Source organism: Lepidochelys olivacea, assembly GCF_965140295.1.
Source record: "Lepidochelys olivacea isolate rLepOli2 genome assembly, chromosome: 23".
Lineage (NCBI taxonomy): Eukaryota > Metazoa > Chordata > Testudines > Cheloniidae > Lepidochelys > Lepidochelys olivacea.
Window position 1 is genome coordinate 6,078,976 of NC_140433.1, and position 23,078 is coordinate 6,102,053.

A 23,078-nucleotide genomic window follows, 5' to 3' on the forward strand; every position below is an offset into this window, starting at 1 on the left:
CCACGCCAACCCCCCCAGTGTCTGTCCTGTGGAAACCTGGAGTCAGGGCAGCCCTGGGATGCCTGGGCCAGGTGTGGGCTGTTGGGGATGCAGGGACGGCAGCAGGGAGAATACCCAGAGCAGTGGCTATATGGCTGCTTCTCCTTGGAACCAAGGACCGGGGAGCTCAAGTCTGGTAAGAACCAGCCCCGGACCCTGGGCCCCTGCGGAGGGTCATTCAGACAAGCAGAAGGAGTCGTGACCCATGGAGGCTGGCTGGGGAGCAAGGGGCCTCCCTGGACAATGGCCCATGACACGAGCACCATGCACACAGCAAAGAAACTCCTGTCTCCTCTTGCCCTATGGCACGCTGCGAGCCCCTCTCCGCCGGGGATCCCAAAGCACTTTGCAAAGGTTAAGGGCACCCCAGGGAGTCAAATGGGGATAAACTGGCCAGGAATAATGGAGGCTGGAAAGGAGATGGGTTCTAACCATCAGAGGAGGGAGAGCCTGGGTCAGCCTCCTCATAGCAGTAGCAGGGGGCAAACTCCTAACCTAGCTTGGAGATGGCTCTTGATCAGTCTCCAACTTGGACTCTGTGGCATGGCTCCCCAGAGTCCCAAAGGCTGGATCTCCTGAGGGCTGTCAGCATCTTGGGGAATTTCACCAGGTCAGGGTCATTATCCCTGTTGTACAGCTGGAGATACCGAGGCACAGAGAGGGCGTGTGGTTTGCTGCGGTCCCATGGCCTCTGAGAGTACCAGTGCTGGGATTAGCCTCTGGACTGTCCTGACTGCCAGGGAGGTGATCTAACCACAGGCCCCACTGCCCCATGCTTGAGCAAGGAGTGGCAGAAAGTGCTTGGGTGAAAAGGGATCAACGAGAGTTGAGCAAAGGGGTCCCGGTGAGCGCGCTCCAGGTCAGAACCCACCAGCAGAGCCAGCCAGCTGATGGCTCTATGTCAATGGGCTTTGCTGCAACATGTAACCTATGTACAGCCCCAGATACCACAGACAGACAGCAGGGTATGTATGGGGATGGAGAGATTGATAGGTGTATATGAGGATGAATGAAAGATAGATGGATAGATGGGTGTGGATGGAGGTGGACGGACAGAAGTGTATGGGGTGGATGGGTGAATAGATAGATGTGTAAGGAGATGGATGGGCAGACGGATGTATGATAGATAGATGAGCATGGATATGGATGGATGTGTTTGTGCAGGGATGGATGCATAGATAGATGTGTAAGGAGTTGCATGGATGGGTGTATATGGAGATGGATGGACAGATGAATGGATGGTGTGTATGGGGTTGGATGCATGGATAGGTGTGTAAGAAGATGAATGGATGGATGGACAGATGTATATGGGGATGCATGAATAAATGGATGGGTGTATAAGGAGATGGATGGACAGGTACATATGGGGATGGATGGATGGACAGAGGTGTATAGGGATGGATGGATGGATAAATGGATGGTTGTATATGGAGATGGACAGGTATATAAGGGGATGGGTGGATGGATGGGTGTATATGGAGATGGATGGATGGACAGATGTGTATGGGGATCGATGGACAGGTACATATGGGAATGGATGCATGGATAGATGGATGTGTATGGGGATGGATGGATAAATGGATGGGTGTATATGGAGATGGATGGACAGGTAGATCTGGGGATTGATGGGTGGGTGGATGAATGGATGGACAGAGGTGTATGGGGATGGATGAATAAATGGATGGGTGTACAGGGAGATGGATGGACAAGTCCATGTGGGGATGGATGGATGGATGGATGTGTATGGAGATGGATGAATAAATGGATGGGTGTATAAGGAGATGGATGGGCAGGTCCATGTGGGGATGGATGGATGTGTATGGCGATGGATGGATAGATAGATAGATAAGGAGATGGATAGACAGGTTCATGTAGGGATGGATGGATGGATAGATGTGTATGGGGATGGATGAGTAAATGGATGGGTGTATAAGGAGATGGATGGACAGGTACATGTGTGGATGGATGGATGGACAGAGGTGTATGGGGATGGATGAATAAATGGATGGGTGTATAAGGAGATGGATGGACAGGTCCATGTAGGGATGGATGGATGTGTATGGGGATGGAAGAGTAAATGGATGGGTGTATAAGGAGATGGATGGAAGTCCTAATGCCCAATCCTGTGCTTTAACCCCTAGACATTACTTCTCCTCTTAGGCCCCCACCATTGAGGAGATGGCAGTGGAGGAAATCAGCCACAGGAGCAGCATGGAGCCAGACATGCAGACCGGCTGCTCCATGTTCCCATCTAATCAATCACCCGCCAGCTCCCCGGACACTGCGCAATAATATTTACTCAGCTAAAAGCCACGGGGAAGCTAAAAAAATCAGTGTTAACTTCTCAGCGTCTCCCAGCACCCGGCCACTCGCGTCAGAGTAGGGGGAGGTACAAGGGGGGGCAGGGATGGGGGCGCTGGGAACCCGGGAGAGAGAGAGACCAATTCCCCCTCACCCTAACCGCCAGCTCCTTCTAAAGGATCAGAGCCGTCAATCTCCAAGGGAGGAATCCTGCCCAGTCCCCGCCCCTGGGAAACAAGGGGGCGCTCGGGCCAGAGTCTAGTCCAGCCCTTAGAGCCCCTCTCACACCAAGGCCTGGTGGTGGAAGTCTCCTTCCCCCCTCCCCATTCCATATGTGAAGATCCCCAGCTCCCAGCCAAATCACTCAGCCATGTGTTGGGGGTGAAGGATTGGCAATGTGGTCTGGGGGGACAGGACACTGCACAGAGAGTCAGGACTCCTGGGTTCTACTCCAGGAGGGGAGTGGGAACTAGTAGTCAGAGCAGGGGGGGCTGGGAGCTGGGACTCCTGGGTTCTATTCTGAGGTCTGGGAGGAGAGGGGTGGTCTAGTGGGCAGAGCAGCGGGGGCTGGGTGCTAGGACTCCTGAGTTCTGTTCCCAGCTCTGAGGGGGACTTCTGCTCTGGTCTCAGTCTCTTTCATACACATGGCTCGTTGCCTGAACCCTGGCCAGCCCAGCTTTGCCTCCCATGTTGGCCCCCTGGCAGAGCCGTGTTCTGCGGCTACCGTTCTCCTCATTTATAAACTAAATAAAAACATTCTGATTTGATTAAAAAGCCCAGCTGCAATTGGGAATGGGAGCCAAGCACTGAACACTCCCCTGCCCAGCCCTGGGCACCCATCCCCATTATACCAATGGACAGCAAAGGCCAGGAAGCTGAGCAGGGGCTTGATTCTGCTCTGGACCAGATTCTGGTGTGAAGCCAGAGGAACTCCATTGACTACAAGGTAAAGGCTTTATTCTAGTCTCTCTTGCGGGGTCTGAGCCCCTCTCTCGGCATTTGGGTGTGTGCCAGGATCTGGGGGACCCTGCCCCTCTGGAGGGATATGACCCCCCATGCCTACCCCGTGAGCTGGGATAGTCAGGTTTTGGCAGTGAATTCTAATCTGTTCTAATCCCACCCGGTGGCCGGCACTGGGTGACAGCCCCAAAGAAGGCCAGGCTCATCCAAGGGGCAAGCTTTCCACACCTGTGCCCCCCCAGCCCCTGCCAGCATGCCTCCTCATGGCACACAGGGTCGGGGCCCAGATGGGGACACTGGGTTTGAAGAGCCTCCATCCCCCATTCTTCAACCCTCCCCACCCCCCGCCAGCCAGTCCCCCCAACCCCTCAGCCGTGGCTCTTGCCCATAAATGGCAGCTCCCTTTTCTGGAAGTGCACCCCTTTAAACTAAACACCAGTGGGGCCCAACCCAGATCTCATTGCCCTGCAGTAGCATGGCTTGTGTCAAGGGAGCAATTGTGGACCGATTGTGGACCGGAGCCAGGGGAAGCTGATGGAAGAGTTCATCTCCACCCTGGGGAGAGCCACCATCCAAAACTTGATTAAGCCCCATGTGAAATGAGATCAGCATCTGAACTGACCTCCCCATATGCAGAGATGAGAATCCGGGTGGCCCCTGCTGGAAAGGGGGATCCAGATCCAAACTGACCATGGACAGAGACCAGAATCTGGATTGATCCTTGTATACACAGGCCAGGCTCCAGAGAGCCTTGTCTGGAAACAGGGATCCGGATCCAAACTGACTTGTACAGAGACCAAAATCCGGATTGATCCCTGTGTACACAAGCCAGAATCCAGATTGATCTCTGCTACAGAGACCAGAGTCCGGATTGATCCCTGTGGACACAGACCAGATTTCTGATGCCCCCTGCTGGAAATGGGGATCTAGATCCAAACTGACCCATACACAGAGACCAGAATCCGGATTGATCCCCGGGACACAGACCAGATTCCAGATGGTCCCCTAATGTGACCTAGTATCTCTGAGGTCCCTGGGCTGGATTTAGCTCTGCTAAAGAGACACGGGTGGGAGCGCAGACAGCCCGAGCCCTGCTAACCCCCTAGAGCCCTGCAGAAGCGATCCCGCTGCCCGGGCCCAATCCAGCGCCCCTCGAACTCCCCAGCGCCCCCCGGCTTCTCGGCGACCCCCGAACTCCACAGCGCCCCGCGGCTCCTCGCCGCCCCCCGGCTCCTCGGCGACCCCCGAACTCCACAGCGCCCCCGGGTCCCCAGCGCTCCCGAACTCCGCAGCGCCCCCCGGCTCCCCCCGGCTCCTCGGCGCCCCCCGGCGCACGCAGCCCCTTACCTGTGCGCTCCTGCCAAGCGCCGCCTTGCGCCCGCAGCCTCCAGCCCCAAGCCCCGCAGCCCCAAGCGCGCAGCGAAGTTTAAAGGGGCGCTCTCCCCCGCCCGGCTGGAGCTGGCAGCGCCTGGGTGACTGGGGAAGGGGCGGGGGTGGATTGATGCAAGAGAGTTGGGGGGCGGGGGGGGCGCACGGGACACCCTGGAGTTCGCCGGGATCCCACCCTCTCCCTCCCCGCGGCAGCTCAATCGCACGTCCCGCCAGAGCGCGGCACCTCCCCAAGCCACCTCGCCCTAGGCGCACGGTGGGGACCAGCCGCGCAGAGCCGGTGCCCGGGGGAGGGGGTGGCGCAGGGGCGCTCATTGGGCAGTGCAAGTGCCAGTCTGGGAGGTGAAGTCAATTTGTATTAACCCTTGCAAGGGCGGAGGGGGCTTGTGTCAAAGAAAGAAAAAAGAAAGAAAGAAAGAAAGAAAGAAAGAAAGAAAGAAAGAAAGAAAGAAAGAAAGAAAGAAAGAAAGAAAGAAAGAAAGAAAGAAAGAATGTTGCCATTTTACTAGACAGATGCTGTTCCTGCATCTTTTTCAGAGGCACCTTGCAGTTTCACAACGGGGGGGTTGGTGTGCGGAAACCGAGGCACCCAGCTCAGGAGTAACTTGCCCAGGGCTCCACAGGGAAGCAGAGCCGGGAATGCCCCCCAGGAGTTGGGACTCTCAGCCTGGGGCCCATACCCTGGGCCCTTTACTGCTGGGTCACGAAGCCCTGAGTGCGCCACTGACTTATGCCAAGATCAGCAGCTGAAGCCAGGCAGTATTTCCCCCTGGAACTGAATTGGGGGTGGGGGTCGAATTTACAGGGGAGGTCAGGGCCGATGAGGGGTGGGACCGTGAGGGCGAAGGTGGGCTGTATGGCACCACAGTAAAAACTGAAAAATGTTTCATGACCATTTTATTAGATCTAACTCATGTTTTAAAATCACCACACAAATGAAAGCTGGCTACTCAAGCCTTCTCTGGAACACTACGTCTACATGCTTCTTGGTTTCGTGTTGTAATTTTGCACAACTCTGTTAATGAAATTCTCGAAAGCAGTGTGTTCATCTCTGGTGGCTTCTCGTGTGCCCAGTACTTCCATTCCTTCAAGTGATATGCTCACTAGTTCATTCACATGATCAGGAAGAAGGCGACTTCTTTTAGAACACAGAATTCTATTCAGTGATAGAAAAAGAGCATTCAACTGTAGCTGTTATGACCAGGAATAACAAGAGATGAATTCCTACTTCTTTCATCCCAGAAAACATAGCACAAAGATCGGATTGAGCCACCAGTGATAAAGAAGAAGTTGAAGTCAAATCTTCATTCACTCATCATAGGATATTCCTCTCTGTGTTCAAATTCTCTATTCTGTCCTGAGCAAATGGCAGTCCCATTGCTGGTAATGCCTCACTCCACTCGACTGTCCATATTTTATAAGACAGGGATCTGTAAAAGAGAGTTAGAGGTTGAGTAGAATCCAGAAGTCGCTGTTGTAGATTTGTAAGAATCAAGTCTGTTGTGCTTTTCAGCTGGCTTAACAAACACTTCTTGTCCTCTTCACTTAAGGAGTCAATATAAGTGCCTTCATGAGTCAACTTCTGGACGGAAGTCTTTGCTTCTTCCAGTATGTTGTCATAGAATCACAGAATATCAGGGTTGGAAGGGACCTCAGGAGGTATCTAGTCCAACCCCCTGCTCAAAGCAGGACCAATCCCCAACTAAATCATCCCAGCCAGGGCTTTGTCAAGCCTGACCTTAAAAATATCTAAGGAAGGAGATTCCACCACCTCCCTAGGTAACGCATTCCAGTGTTTCACCGCCCTCCTAGTGAAAAAGTTTTTCCTAATATCCAACCTAAACCTCCCCCACTGCAACTTGAGACCATTACTCCTTGTTCTGTCATCAGCTACCACTGTCAATGGATCATTCTCCATTGATCCAATTGTGGCTTCTATTGCTGGACAGAGATCTGCTATTGTTGTAGCAGATGCTTGGATGGCATTGTTTAAACCAAGTGGTTTCAACAGTAGACTTACAAGAGAGAGAATGGAGATAGTCTTCTCTGAACGTAGTAGCAAAAGTAGCCCACCAGCCTCACGATTTAGATCCGTTCCATCTCGGTAGATGCTTTCCAAAGCCAGTCGTAATGGTTGCAGTAGTTTTTAAGACAACCGCCAAGGATCGATCATGAGCAAGCCAGCGGGTTTTCTCAGCTTGGATTAATTTGAATTTCAAACCCAGAGCATCTTCTACTTCTTCCAAGACGTTCAGTCCTTTTGGACTTCTGTTGAAAAAAAGAGGGTAATGAAGACATTACATTTATGGCTTTTAAAATGTATTTTGAAGATTCTGCAGCTCATATTAGTGCTTGTTGAGTAGATCATAGAATCGTAGGACTGGAAGGGACCTCGAGAGGTCATCTAGTCCAGTGCCCTGCACTCATGGCAAGAATAAGTATTATACAGACCATCCCCAACAGGTGGTTGTTTGACTTGCTCTTAAAAATCTCCATTGATGGAGATTCCACAACCTCCCCAGGCAATTTATTCCAGTGCTTCACCACCCTGACAGTTAGGAAGTTTTCCTAAAGTCCAACCTAAACCACCCTTGCTGCAATTTAAGCCCATCACTTCTTCTCCCAGCTTCAGAGGTTAAGAACAATTCTTCTCCCTCCTCCTTGTAACAGCCTACCCCAATTCTTTCAATTTTTCCTTGTATGTCATGTATTCTAGACCTTTAATTATTTTTGTTGCTCTCCTCTGGACTCTCTCCAATTTGTCCACTTCTTTCCTGAAGTGTGGCACCCAGAGCCGGACACAATACTCAAGTTGAAGCTGGAGTAGAGCGGAAGAATTACTTCTCGTGTCTTGCTTACAACACTCCTGCTAATACATCCCAGAATGATGTTCGCTTTTTTTGCAACACCGTTACACTGTTGACTCATATTTAGCTTGTGGTCCACTATGACCCCCAGATACCTTTTCGCAGTACTCCTTCCTAGGCAGTCATTTCCCAGTTTGTATGTGTGCAACTGATTGTTCCTTCCCAAGTGTGGTACTTTGCATTTGCCCTTAGTGTATTTTATCCTATTTACGTCGGACCATTACCCCAGTTTGTCCAGACCATTTTGAATTTGGAGCCTATCCTACAAAGCACTTGCAATTCCTCCCAGCTTGGTGTTGTCCTCAAACTTTATAAGTGTACACTCTCTGCCATTATCTAAATCATTAATGAAGATATTGAACAGAACCAGATCCAGAACCGATTCCTGTGGGACCCCACTCATTATGCCCTTCCAGCATGACTGTGAACCACTGATAACTACTCTCTGGGAATGATTTTCCAACCAGTTATGCACCCACCTTATAGTAGCTCCATCTAGGTTATAATTCCCTAGTTTGTTTATGAGGGGGTCATTCAAGACAGTATTAAGAGCCTTACTAAAGTCAAGATATGCCACGTCTACTGCTTCTCCCCATCCACAAGATTTGTTACCCTGTCAAAGAAATCTATTAGTAGGGCCCTACCAAATTCCCAATTCCACAATTTCCAAATGTGAAAAACATTTCACGGACCATGAAATCAGACCACCCCTGTGAAATCTAGCTATTGCAGGGAAGAGGGATGAGCAGAGCTGGGGGCACCCCAGCTGGGGGCTCCTACGATTCACTGGGCTCCAGCTGCTAGTCTGATGGGCTGGGGAGGGACAGGATCTTTCTCTTCCCCTGCATGGCTCTCGATGGAGATCAGATCCCTCTCGGGGTACCTTCTCCGGCTGCAGGAAACTCTGCGGCTCTTCAGAATCCACCTCTGAAGGCAGCGCAGATACGGAGCTTCCTGCAGCCAGGGGAGGTACCCGGAGTTGGGTCTGATCTCCCCCGAGAGCCATGCAGAGGAAGAGGAAGGTCCCGTCCCGCCCCAGCCTGGCTGGGACTAACAGCTAGGAGCCTCCAGCAGTACAGGGGAGATCAGACCCACCTCTGGGAACCTCCCCTGCCTGCAGGAAACTCGGAAGGCAGTGCAGAAGTGAGGGTGGCAATCCCGCGACCCCCCTACAACAGCTTTGTGACCCCCATGACCCCGTTTCGTGGAGGGACCTCCACAGTTACAGCACTATGACATTTCAGAGGTAAACATCTGAAAATGTGAAACTGACTAACTAAAAAACCCTTTGGCCATGAAATTGATCAAATCGCACCCTGAATTTGGTAGGGCCCTAGCTATTAGGTTGCCTTGATATGCTTTCTTCTTGACAAATCCATGCTGACAGTTTCTTATCACCTTATTATCTTCTAGATGTTTGCAAATTGATTGCTTTATTATTTGCTCCATTCTCTTTCCAGGTACTGAAGTTAAGATGGCCTCTGCAGTGTGGATAGGAGAGATGAGGGTTACTCTTTAAGTGAGCTGTAGCTCACGAAAGCTCATGCTCAAATAAATTGGTTAGTCTCTAAGGTGCCACAAGTCCTCCTTTTCTTTTCTCTGCATGAAGCTTGCATCCACCAGGTCTTCTGGAGAAGTTTCTAGCGCCATCAAATGCACAAGCAGCCGTCTGTCTGGGGTCCCGTGGGCAAGCATTGAACCCTCCTAAGATGTCACAGATGCAGCCCCTGCGTCTTCTATAATCTGAACAGCTAGAAATGCATCAACTGGCTACACTGGCATCAAGATAACGTACACAATGACTTAATACTTGATGGCCATTTGCATGGGTGCATTCATCAGCCACGTAGGCACACTTTCTGAATGTGGTGAGAGAGTCCTTCACTTTTCCAACGGCTGCATCTTTCCCTGTTGCGCCAGATGCTTCTAACCAGTCAGTTAAGTTTCTTACAGAAAGACAGTGAGCATTTGCAGGTCTTGTTTGGAATCAGCGTCTAACTCCAGGGTTAACAAGTGTCAGTGCATTTAACATTGCCCTCCAGTTTGTAGGGTGCGGTATCTCTTGCTTAAATAGGAAGTACGATGTGACAGCCCTCCTTTAATTTACCCTCCTGTTTGTTTGCATAAACCGTGTCGTGTTTCCAGCATTCTTAACAGCCTCATAAAGTACTTCTAAAATTGGCTGTGACAGTGACTGGCTTATCATGCTTTCTGCATACCCATGCAGTCCAGAGGCTTGGTGTTTTGTAGCCTCTTCACGCAGCTTGTCAGCATTGGCTTTGCTGATCAGTCTGGCAAACCAAGCTCCTCCACGTTTACCAGTTATAGCATTGGGAAGCTTTTCTTCTAGCTTTTCTTTTTTGCAAGAGATGCGCCAGCCAGCCATCTTTTGTAACTTCAATAAATGGGCAATGTTTGACCGACAAACATCAGGAAGGTTGTGGAGATGCTGTTTCTTCAGTAGGTAGCTGGATTTGTGCTTTGGGCTGGTCAGATGTTGATACACCACTTGAACCTTCAGATGACATGTTGGTATATTCTTGCTTCTTGGTATGTTCTTCATCTTGGATGGTTTGACCACACCAGGAGGGGGGCAATAGGAGAGCTTGGGGTGTGTGAGTGTGTAAGGAAATCCCTGAAGCCAGGCTCCTAACCCCTGTCCTGTGCTCGCTCCCACCACTGGACGTCCATTGGTGGGGATTAAATCAGCAGCACAGATGAGAAAAGAAGAGGCTGGAGGGTAGGTGGGAGCCCAGCACTGGGAGAAAGGGGGAGCAGCCCTGCTCAGACCAGAGGAGAGGGAGGGACCGGCTAGGACAGAGGAGAGGTTTTAACCCTCTGATTTCAAGAGTCTCTGGCCCATTGGTCCGTCCCCTGTCAGTCACTGGGGGCTGCTAGGAACCAGATCTGAGGCCCATCCAGCCCAGTGTCCTGTCTCTGACAGAGCTTAGCCCCAGCTGCTTCAGAGGAAGGTGTGAGAACCCTGCAGGAGCACATGGGGCTAATCTCCCCGCACATTGGTCCCATCCTGCTCTCTGATAGTTAGCGATCGGCTCCAGCCCCGGAGCAGGAGGCTCACCGGGAAAGGCAGCTGCTGGAGTTTATCACTTCAAAGGGACAGAGCAACCTTGGGGGGAATGGCCACCTATTCCGGGCACCCCACTGGCAATGCCCAAAGCCAAGGTTTCGAGAGCACTTAGCTCCCCTTGCTCCCCATGGGTGGCGGGGATGCTACATTACTCCCCACGGAGGGAAAGGGGGATGTTCCATTGCTCCTCACGGGACGGGGGGGAAGGGGGATGCTCCATTGCTCCCCATGGGGGTGGAGGTAGGGATGCTCCATTGCTCACCGTGGGCTCTGGGCTCTTTTGACAAGCTGAGCCACCAGACTCAGGGCCCCATCCTGGCTTTCACGTACTTTTCTCCCCCACGTCCCATGAGCCTGCAGAACTCCCCACCACAGGACAGCAGCCGGGCCAGGAACAGAGCAGGATTCACAAGAAGACCCGACACCTACACAGAGGGTGAGAACATCAGTCAGGATTTTTTTAGTATGAAAGGGCTCTAACCCCTCCTGCTCTGAGGCGCCGGAGGGGCCAGAAGGTCACATCCCCTGGAGGCAGGTTACCGCACTATCACCCATTCAGGGGCATGAGCTGCACTTTCCTTCTCCGGTCCTCGCCCCAGGGCTGGAGCCGGGATGTTGCGCTCGAAGGGCCGTTCAGAGGGGCTCTTGTGTTGTGCAGTGCTGAGCAGCCAACTTGCCCATTGGCTTGACTGGAGCTGGCAGAGTTCAGACCCCCGGGCCCCAGCTATCAGACCATGCAGGGGACCTGATGCACAGCTCACCGGATGGAAGGAGGCCCGCTGGCTGCAGGGGACTTTGGAACGAGACCTTAGTTTGGTGCCTAAATGTGGATTTCTGTTCCTGGCTTTGGAGGCAGAGGGATCCAATACAGCCGCCCTCCCCAGTCTCCTCTTCCCATTCCCCAGTGGGAGGGAGGGAGCGGCAGCTCAGTGAGAAGTTACTAATTTACCTGCAGGTGAAGGTTACTTTTAACCAGTCACTTTACACACCTACGCCCTGATCCTGAGCTGGTCTAGAGTGGTGGCGCTCCAGTGACATCAGTGGAGCTATGAGAGTTTACACCAGCTGGGATCTGGCCCATTGACTCCCATGGAGCTATGGCCCATTGACACCAGCTGGGATCCGGCCCATTGACTCCCATGGAGCTACGGCCCATTGACACCAGCTGGGATCCGGCCCATTGACTCCCATGGAGCTACGGCCCATTGACACCAGCTGGGATCTGGCCCATTGACTCCCATGGAGCTACAGCCCATTGACACCAGCTGGGATCTGGCCCATTGACTCCCATGGAGCTACAGCCCATTGACACCAGCTGGGATCTGGCCCATTGACTCCCATGGAGCTACGGCCCATTGACCCCAGCTGGGATCTGGCCCATTGACTCCCGTGGAGCCATGGCCCATTGACACCAGCTGGGGATCAGGCAGAGCCCCCTAGCAGAGACGCAGTGTCCGCTGACAGACAGAGGAGCTCTGCTGTGTGGGAACACCGCCTCCCTGAGCCATGCTAGCTGTGCCGGCAGAAGCCCTCTTCCATCCACACAGCTGCGTCCACACGGCGGGTATGGGTGGCAGAGCTGTCCCGGCTAGGGGCTGGGGCGGTTTCACACCCCTAACCACTATACGCTGGGATACGTTTTCAGTGTAGACCAGGTGTTAGCAGTAATTCCACGGGGGTCCCTCTGGCTCCCCCATTGCATGGGGCGTAACCACACTGGCAGTTGTGGAGTAGCACTGATGTAAAGAAGAGGACGAAGTATCGGGCGCTAAAGGTTTTATTTCTTCTCTGCACGTTGCCTGCTTTCCAGTGCGGGGCCATCCAGCTCCCAAGTGACGGGCCCCTCACTGGACTTGTGTGGATACAGCAGGGGAAACGGTCCTTCAGCCCGTAGGACGGCTGTCCCTGGTGCGTATCCCCCTGGGCTCTCCAAGCACTGTACTGACTGCCGTGCCCAGTCATGGCTCCGTACCTGGCCTGGATGCTCCCGACTGGAAAGGGCTCGGAGAAGATGCCTTGTACTCCACACAGAGCAAAGACCTTGATTTGTTCAGGTTGCCCAAGGGGAGGTTGCGAGGGGATTTGGTCAGGGTCTGTAAGTCCTGGGACTCCGTCCTGCCACAGCCTCCAGGCGGGGAAAGACAAAGGAGCTACCTCCGCAGCGGCGGATAAATGGTTGACCAGCAGCAGCAGCTGGGATACGAGGCGGCAGGCCAGGCGGTCAGAGAGGGCTACCTCCCCGGATCAGCTGCAAACTGGCCGGAAACTCCCGGCAGGCTGGGGTGAGAGGAAAATGCCAGGAGGCCTTGAGGATGGTGGGAGATCAGCTGAAAGCCTGAGAAAAGAAAGTCTTTACAGGGCCAGCCTCTGCCCACCCCCTGCCATGGGGGGAGATCTCTGAGAGCAGAGGGCCCTTCAATCCAGCAGACAAGGGCAGGGGGGGATCCAGCGCCTGGAGCCGAAGCTGGCCGAATTCAGACTGGCAAGAGGGGAAAGCTCGTCGCGGTGATGGAAACAAAGCATCAGCACAACTGCCCCATGGCCGGAGGCAAGTCTCCACCCCTTGGAGTCTGTCTAAGAGACACGATCCGGCTCAACCCGCAGGGACAGGCTGAAGGCACCGCTGGCTGGCCGGGCTTCCCCGGTGGTCTGGGACTCGCTGAAAGCGCCACGCCCCCTGGAGGTAAAGACAGGTGCTGCAGGGAGGGGTTGGTTTGGTTTCACACCGCTGACTCCAAGGGCAGCAGGAAAGGAGGGGAAAGAAGCCGGCCGAGGCAGTGAAAACCTGGGCCACTCACACTTGAGGGCAGATGTTCAGAAGGATTCAGCAGCACCCGTTAGGCACCCGAAATTCATGGCTAGATTTTCTGGAGAGCTGAGCCCTGTTCAAAGCCTGGCCCCAAACGTGGAGTTGCTTTGGGCCAAACTGTGACCCCCTTAGGCGGGGGGGAGGGGTCACTCATGGACGGGCCATGAGCCCCATGCTACAGAGCAGGACCCGAGACCCAGGGCCCAAACCAACGGGAGACCTCAGAGATGGGCCTGAGTGAGGTGTGAGGGTCAGGCAGAGAGTCCCGGGCTGGGTGAGGCCTCAAACCCCAGTCCCCTTAATACCAGTCCAGCCTTAACTAGCAGGCCACCCTGCCCTGTAGGCATTGGTGCGTGGCGTGTCTTAGGGCTTGTCTACACTTACATTTTATAGCACTTTAACTAGCTGGCTCAGGGGTGTGAAAAATCACTCCCCCTGAATGCAGCAAGTCTGAGCGCTTTAAAGCGCTAGTGTAGACAGGCTCCGAGCGCTCGGAGCGAATCCCCTCCTGGAGGTGGGTTACCAGGAGGTGGCGCGTGGCCACACTCACACTTCAAAGCACTGTTGTGGGAGCGTTCCTGGTGTAGCCAGGCCCTGAGGAGCTGAACTGTGGCTGAGGGTGTGTCGATGCTTAAAACGCTGCAGTGCTCCCAGAAGCGGCAGCCAGGCTGGTGGGAGAATTCTCCCATCGGCGAAGCGCTGTCTACACCAGGGGTTAGGCCAGTTTAATTACATCTCCGAAGGGCGCAGAGTTTTCACACACCCCCTCCCCCCTGAGAGACGTAGTCATGCCAATAAGAGCTCCCAGCGTAGATTGGCCCTGAGGCTTCCCCTGCGGTGACAACTCCTGAGGAGCCAGGTCCTGCCCTGGAGCTGATCCCGGCCTGGTGGGGAGATGCCTGGAGCCTGGGAGACATGCAGCAATTAGTCACATTAAAGGGAGCCACTTGACAGCACTTAGTGCTGGTCTGTTGTATCTTCATCCCCTTTAGGGTGGAAGGGAGTGTCATGCATTGCAAAGCCTTTGTGAGGCTGGTCAATATCTTCATCTAGCTAGGGAAACTGAGGCAGTGAGCAGGGAGGGGACCTGTCCTACCTGAGCGTTTTGCAGCTTACCCTCCCCATCTCATCCCATTAAGCCATTAGAGCTGTAGGAGCCAGGTGAGCGCTAAAAAATTTGATAGACTCTGTGACCTTCAAGATGGGGGTTATTTGATGTTATTTGATGGGGCTGTATTTCCGGAACCTCTTTCTCAAAAGACCCCAAATTTTGGTGACTAATTCCACCCCAGACCTCCAGGAGGCATAACAGATTTCAAGACAAGCCGCATAAGCATGTGTGTTTTAGAGCACTTTGGGGGGAAAACTCAACCTTTAAACAGAAAAGACTTCTCAATATAAACTGTGGCCCAGCGAGTTCGCCACTAAAATATTGGCTGAAACTGGTAGCTACAAGTCCGTGCATGTGGCAACTGGCCCAAGTAATCTGCCATCTGTGCAGTCTCCCTCACACAGCCAATGAAACTGTTGCATACAAATTAGCTGTACAGCGAGCGAGGCCCATGATTGGTGGAATTAAATGATATCTCGGCTTGCAAGGATTAGATATTTTTCGGTAAATGTCTGTAAACATCTATTTCACGGTACACACGCAAACCGAGGGAAAGATATTTCCATCGATAACAGGCTAAATTTACAGATAGGCAACGGAAGCAAAAGGCTGCTTGAGAATTTATTAGAGTCAAAATCGAGCGATTTAGATGTTTGAATTAGGCTTCTTGCAGACAGGCTGGCGAACGAACGAGTTCTCGAATGAACTTGCGAGGTGAAAACATCGCATCCCCGGGGGCAGACACTTTGCACAAAGCGATCACACCATCACTGGTATTTCGGTACTCGTCCCCCAGGGAAACCTGCCCAACGCCTTCAAAAGGCGAGTGGGGGAACTTCACATTCACAACTCCGCGAGATACGAAAAGCCATGGACTTACCAGGAATGCTGGTTTCATGGCTCATTACAGTACAACGAGCAGGACACATCACCCTCCCGGCTACCCTTGATTGCCCGCTTCAAACCCTTTATGCGTGACCATCTTAACCAAAGACGGTGGAAGCACCCTAAAAGTGAGGGGCCATAGGCCCCCACATGCCATGCTGCACCCCCCAAGGCCCCAGCCCTGCACCGCTCATTGGCCAGAGCCCCCACCCTCCTGCTGTCCCTTCCCCCAAACCCCTACCCTCACACCGCCACATCCCCTGAGGCCCCGCCCTTCTTCCCAAGCTCCCACCCTCCCACTGCCCGTTCCTAGGCCCCGCCCCCCCACTCGCTCCTCTCCGCCCACTCCTCTCATCGTTTGCCCTTACTGCCAGTAAAAAGTGGGGAGGGCCGTGGACCCCACTTTCCCCAGCCCTCTCTGTTCCGGCACCCCCGATCTTCACCCCAATTGCTCACGTCATTTGAAATGACCACCTCCAATGTGTTAAACAATCGGTCCCAATTTGTATGTAGCATACACACTCTGCTTCCGTATTTGCCCTTTCCCAGAAGAGCTCTGTGGGGCGGGAAAGCTGGTCTCTCTCGCCAGCCGAAGTCGGTCCAACAACAGATATCCCCTCCCCTCTTTGTCTCTCTTAGTGAATGAAAAGCAAACCCAGCCAGGAGCTGCTGATTTAACGAGGTCTACTTGGTATATTCTGACATGTGATGTTGACAACTTGCATTTTAATGGTTATAAAGCTTTAACTTTTTTGAATCTCAACGTCCACTGTCATTAAATAATTGTCCGGACCCTTCCCCCCCACCCCCCAATTTCCTCCAACTATTAACGTTTAATTCAATAAAAATCTAAAAAAACCGCTTTCAGATAAACCTTGCGAGGGTCCATCGACATGGCAAGGAGATTCCACCAAGCCAACAGCTGTCACGATGGGGTAGGGCGCTTGGCACAGACATGGGTCCCGCTGCCGTGGGGCACCGCACGGGTGCAATTCATAACCTGGACATGGCTGAGATCTTCAAAATTGGACGGCAACAGGCCACGACCCCCAGCGATGGCTGAGGCTGGTGACAGTGTCTCAGCCATGCTTGTAGCCATGGGCGGCTGGTGCCATAGGCCGGGGCAAGCTCTGCCTCCCCTGACCCAGGCCACAGCCCTCCCCCCCCCCCCGTCTTCCGCCCCAAGGCCCACCTCCACCCTGACGCCAGAGGCGGGGGGCCTCACTCAACTGATTGCAACTGAGCTGGGCCCGACGCTGTGGCCAGTGGCTCAGCCTGGTGCTGGGGTGGCTGGTGGCTCGGCCCAGCACAGTTGGGTGGGTCAGGGCACTCCAGCCATGTGTGTCTGGGGATGGGGGGAGCTCAGGGCTCCGGCGGGTGGAAGTGGCGGGTCCAGCACATTAGCCTCCTCGAAGTGGGGGTTCACCCGCCACCCGTGCTGGTAGCGGCCTCCATCACTTCACCCCGACAGTGAAGGATCTGACCTCACCCGGCTTGTCTCTCTCAGATCCTGGGACCCGCACGGCTACCCCAACACTGCAAACAAGTGACTCAACAGGCCTGCTGGCTTCGGAGTGAGACCCAACGAGGGCCAGTCCTGGAGCCGTCTGTGCATTAACCCACCGCGACGGCTTTGCTGGATCTAGAGCCTGGAAATACGGGAGGGTTGGAGAGGTGTGAGGGGGGCCATTTGTCTCAACGCAATGGGCTCCGCTGAAGGAGACCGCCCCATGGGGAGGATGTAGCCTGACAGAATAGCTCTGAGAGGGGTGGACTGCTCCATCCATCTCAGTAAGTGTTCCCCACCCTTACTCATCCCCCTCCCCATAATTGCCCTTCCCTTCACTGCAGCCCCTAAGACCTCCTCCCCTCCCAGCACACGTGGGCATGTGACTTATTCTATTTCCAAACCCAGTTTGAGCGCTCGCAGATTCTCTTCCCCTACAGTCGAACCCCACCCATCACGACAGAGGCAGGTCGCAGTGACATGCCTGAGCTGGTGGATTTGAACTCACAGCCATGGTGCATTGAGCCAGTGGGTGCTGCGAGTCGTTCCTGGCTAGACCCCTCTGGGGTGCTCTGCCGACACATGCCCTGGGCAATCTCTTTGGCACGGGAGCATTAGGCTGCACCTATCCAGAGAGCCAAACTCTTTCCTGCACACCGCATCAGCGGGCTAGTGGGTGCCATGGGCTAGCTGGGGTAAATGTCGCACATTTGGGGCCATTTAGGGCATGATCAGAACCATGGTTTGATCACAAGGTCTACATGAAAACCATAGGTGGAATCTGTCAGCGTTAAGAAATGCGGGGGGGGGGGAGATTTTAGGGGGGGTTATATCTCAGGAACCCCTTAGTTAAATGACTCCAGATCTGGATTGCTAACCCTACCGTGCCCCCCGCTGGTGGGGCACTCTGAAGGGGCAGGACTGCAACTCAGCCCCTGGATGCAGCTTACAGGCCTTGGCCAGCAGAGCCCTCTCCGAAAGGAGAAGGGCTGGCACATTTCTCTCTTTAATCTTTGGCTTCCCAAAGGCCTAGGACTCCGGGCAGCTCAGCCTTGCTTGTGACTAGATACTGGGGCTCAGGGTTGTAGCCTCCTGCAGCTCACACAAAGCAATATGAGTCACCGGCAGGGTACACAGTCGACCCCGAAGGAGGAAGGAATTCTTCACCCTATCTCTAGCAGCCCCAGCCCTCCACCATTGTTCTGTTTTCTGTGGGGTCTTATTATCCACTACAAGCCCCTTCCAGTCATGCATTAAGTGAGGCAGGGAACGTCGGTGGCACGTTGTTGATTCTCTCCGTGTGTGTGCCGGGGGTGTCTGGCTTTGGGGGAGCAGGGGAGGGGTTGGTTTGTTTTGCTGTGCAGTTCACTGCTGTGCATTTACATGCAAGAAGGCATGGCCTAAAACATCTCATCCCCTCTGCTGCGCCCCAGCCCGCAGGGACCCCCGACACGGAGACACGACTGCCTCCCCCCGCTATATCCTAGCCCCTAAACCCCTCCCCAGCACTGAGGCATGACTCAATCTATTTAGCTTATTAAAGAGACGGTTAAGGGGTGATTTGATCGCTGGCTATAAGTATCTACATAGGGAACAAATATTTAAAAACAGGCTCTTCAATCTAGCCGAGAAAAGTCTAACACGATCCAATGGCTGGACAAAGTCAGACTGAAAATAAGGTGTAAAATTTGAACGGTGAGGCGGATAATTAACAACTTCCCAAGGGCTGTGGTGGATATTAGGAAACACTATTTCACTAGGAGGGTGGTGAAGCACTAGAATGGGTTACCTAGGGAGGTGGGGGAATCTCCATCCTTAGAGGTTTTTAAGACCCAGCTTGACAAAGCCCTGGCTGGGATGATTTAATTGGGGATTGGTCCTGCTTTGAGCAAGGGGTTGGACTAGATACCTCCTGAGGTCTCTTCCAACCCTGATCTTCTATGATTCTATGTTTCTCTGGATTCTCCGTCAGCGGCAAGTTTAAAACCAAGAGGGGATGGTTTTTTTTAAAAGATCAGCTCCGTTTTCACCAGGAATTCAGAACTGTCCCATGTCATCCCGGAGAGGTCAGACGAGACGGTCCCCTCTGGCCTTGGAATCTATGTCTCCCTCTCCTCTGCTACATTATAGCATCTGGAGACCTCCCGCACTGAGCTGCGGCTGCGTCGATTCCGTCGCCAAAGGCAGCGAGCCGAGGGTTCAGGGAGAGAGCCGAGGCGCCGGGCTCCATTCAGATATTGATCGGCCCCGGCCTTGGCAATCCGCCAGTGACTGTCGCAGCTGCAGGAAGTTTTAATAAGTAACAGGGCCGGCCGGGTTCCCTGCACCCACCACTAGAGCCGTCCTTCCACCCCCCAGGGCGAGCTGGTATTCTTCCTTCCTCCTCCCAGCCCCTCGTGGGTCAAGGCTGTGCAGAGAAGCATGTGCCAAGCACATCACCTGTGTCAGGGAGGAGGCTCGCGCCACCTGGGACTGACGTCAGCCCCTCCAGAGTAGTGGGGGCAGGAGGGCTGAGTCACAAGATACAGCCTGCTGGTATCGGCTCTTCCTGGTCTCTGGAGTGCAGCCTTGCACAGAACTAGATACTGGATTCAGGAACCCATAAGCTATGGGGCTAGCTAGTCTGTTGGCCTCATTGCCCCCTGCAGTCTCACCCTATCCTGCTTCACTTCCTGTCCTAAACTCTTATGTCCACTGCTGTGTAAAACAGCTGCCACATCCCACCCCAGAGGCAGCTGCATTTTGGTGCTGGGTGAAGAGATCTCTCCATGGAAGATTATGGATCTATCAGCATTATCATAAGGCAGGGAAACCACTCCTGAGCGACTGAGTGGGACAGGAATATTTAGTTGGGCTCTTGAGCCAGATTCTCCTCTCACATACCCCGGGGTAAATCCGCAGGAACTCCACTGAGGTCTGTGGTGTTAGTGGAGAAGAATCAGGCTCCAGGTGGGAATAACCTGCCCACAGGGAAAGTTATGTCCCAGCCCCTTCAGCCTGAGAGGTTTAGGCTCGGTAGCACGGGCTGTACACCGGTGCATTGGCGGCAGGTAATTGTCCGGCTCTGCTCAGCGCTGTGCAGCCTCAGCTGGGGCACTGGGTCCGGTTCCAGGCACTGCACTTTCAGACAGAGGGGGACAACTTGGAGAGAGTCCGGAGGAGAGCAACCAAACTCATGAGAGATTTAGAAAACGTGACCCGCAAGGAAAGTGGGGCCTGTTTAGTCTAGAGAAGAGAAGGCTGAGGGAGGCCCAGACAAATGCAGAAGAGATTGTTATCAAGAGACCTGTGATCCATTATTCTCCATGTCCATGGAGGTAAAACCAGAAGGAATCAGCTCGGTTTGCAGCGAGGGAAATTCAGGTGGACTATTAGGAAAACTTTCTAGCTCTAAGGACAGATAAGCACCAGACCACGTCACTCAGGGAGGCTGGATTGCCCCATCAATAGGTTTTTTTGAGAACAGGTGAGGCACCTGAAGGTGAGAACAGAAGGCCTGAACCCCCAACATGAGCCTTTGAACCAACCAACCGCAGACAGCAATGTTGAGCTACACAAGTGAGGTCTTCGACGTGAGCTTGTCAGGTTCTGAACCCGCTAGGCACCGGGAGACGTGCGGCCAGGCTGGCGTGGGAGGAATTCATGTCCATAGAAACCTGTGCTCTGAACTTGCACGACAACTTCACCGGCGGGAGGGGCTGCTCCCAAGCCGGCTCCAAGCAACCGTCCATCATCTCCCCCCTGAGGAAAAGACAATGATGGACCATTAGGTTAATGGGAAGACACTGACATCTCCAGATTTATCCACTCTAAATCACCATGAGTCACCATGCCTGGAGAGGGAAGGAAAGAGAACCTTTCCAAACCAGCCTTGGGACTGAGGGGTTTTTTAACCAGAAACTGCGAGAGAGTCTCTGGCCGGGAAGGGTGGATCTCAGGGAACGGGCAGCTTGCGTCAGAAAAGGGAAGGGGTGCATTCCAGAGGTGCCAACACCTTCAGCCGCATAGCTGCTCCCTGTCTGCCTTTCCTTCCTCTTTGTATCCGTGGCCCTGTTTGGTTTTACCCTGAAGCAAGCTGGCATCGGGGGGCTGGTTTCACAGCTTCGGGGGCACGAACCAGAGGGGAACGGCCTGAGCGCCTGGTAGTTCAGAATCTGGGGGGGGGGGGGCTTTGGGGAGACTCGGGACCGGACCCTGCAAAGAGTAACTAGGCTGGCAGAAGCCAGGGGGAGACCTTGAGCTTGTGGTGTCTGGTGATCGAACCCCAGGGCAGCAAGGCCCCCAAGGTTGCAGGGCAGGCAGTGACAGCCCCTTACCGGTCTGTGGGATCCTCAGTACGTACCCCCCCACGGGGTATACTCAGCCCCGTCGCAGTGCAGCCACACGGCCTACACGCCCTTGTGGTCCCTGTGAGCCATGGGTCCCCGCATGAGGACACTCATCCAACCGCCCATGTCCGCGTCTGTCCTTCCAGCTTGCATCGGGAGGGGTCTTCTCAGCTGTCCCCCCGCCCCGGAATGAGCAACGGTCTAGTGTGCTCTTAGCACACCAGCGCACACGGGCACCGGGGTTACGGGTGTCTCTGGGCATCCTTAGCTCCGCATTGCTAGACTTTCAAACACCTGAGGGGTTTCCTACCCAGAACCTTCCCTCAGGGTCACTTACCGCTGGGGGACCTCCTTGCAGCTGGTCAGATGCCCCCTTCCGATTGTGGCTGGCACCGCATCCCTCCTCACTCTCCAGGTGCTACCTCTCCTTGACTCAGCCCCCCGGCCAGAGCACTGGGACGTCCTCCCCTCCTGGGGTATCAAAGTCCCCCTGGATTTGCTCTCCCCACGCTGATCTGCTTCCACTTCGAGGCCAGGGCCTGCACCGCTTCCCCAGTGGCTGATGGAGGAACCTGGGCCTGCCCACGGCTTGGGGTCCCAGCCCAGGGACCCTGTGTCCAGCCACCACAATCTGCTTGCTCCCCGAGGCTGCTGCTATTTCCATGGACTCCTTCCTGCTCTTCCGCCCCCACCCCCATTTTCCCAGCCAAACTCCCTCGTCCCAGCCAGGGACTGCAGACTAACTCCCTAAACAAACCTCCCTTTCCCCAGGGAATCACAGCACGCTGCTTCCCGGCAGCCCCCTTCTGCTCACAGCTTCCTCCTTATACAGGCCCAGCCTGGTCCTTCCCAGCCGACCTTCGTCTTCCATTGGGCTTTAATTGGCCCTGGCTCTCCTCCAGGTGCAATGTACAAGGTTCATCGGCCTAACTGAACCTGCTCTGCCCTGCAGGAGGGCGGACGCCCCACCAAACCCGGCTTTTCTAACGCTGGGTTTTGTTCAGTGCACCGATGTCGCCGTTAAATATCCTCAGCTTCCGTACAGCTGTCAGCTCCTCATCACTGTGCATAAGGGGCAGAGTTAAGGGGATCTCTCCCATTGGCATTTCCTGATTTTGGGACCATACAGCTAGGTTAACATGGACATAACATGGCCATCGGGAGCCCCTGTGCTGTCTTTGGGGATGAGAAGCAAGAAACATGACCAGATCCTTCTCGTCCACAGCTGCCACTACTTTACATCACTTTTAGGACATCCCAGCAGGGTTCGAATGCTGAACTGCCTGCTCCACCAGCCCCGCCTCTTGAGCTAAAGGAGAATCCCTGTTTGAATCCGGCGATATAGGGCCTATGACACAGGCGGTGGAGGGTTCTGATTCCATCCAGCGGATGGGCACGTTTGCACATGCACACGCCCCCACCCATATACCAGCTCACTGCTGCAATGTGTAGGAATGGCGTGGTCTCCCTTGAAATGCCCGGTGCTACAGTCAGCCCCGCTCTGCGCGGATTCTCTCCGCAGCGTCTCGTTAAGGCTGCTCCAGGACCGCGCCCGTCATCTTGCTTTTGTTGCGCCATGAGCAAAAGACACAGCGATGCCACTATTTCATCCCTGTTGTCACCTGGCAAATTCGGGGCACCAGCCCTTTGGCACCGAGACATCCATTAGCACTCAGACGCTGGAGCCTGGAGCTTGCCCGTAGTCCAGTAGTGTCAGCCCTGAGATCCCGATGCCTTGGCTCCGGGAACAGCCGCGCCCCTGCCCCGGGCACTGGGGTGCCCTGTCCTTCCCTC

At 54.1% G+C, this 23,078-nt stretch overlaps 1 protein-coding gene across 1 annotated transcript in view; it reads right to left on the minus strand.

Annotated features, from left to right (window-relative positions):
- LOC311511711 (peptidoglycan-recognition protein 2-like) overlaps window positions 1-10,964 on the minus strand; it is a 253,171-nt gene extending 242,207 nt beyond the window's left edge. The window contains exons 1-2 of the mRNA XM_084612520.1: window positions 10,907-10,964; window positions 6,710-6,957 (exon numbers count right to left, since the gene is read on the minus strand). The gene's annotated coding sequence lies outside the window, so the exon portion shown is untranslated. The remainder of the gene's footprint in view (window positions 1-6,709; window positions 6,958-10,906) is intronic.
- Window positions 10,965-23,078: the final 12,114 nt, after the last annotated feature.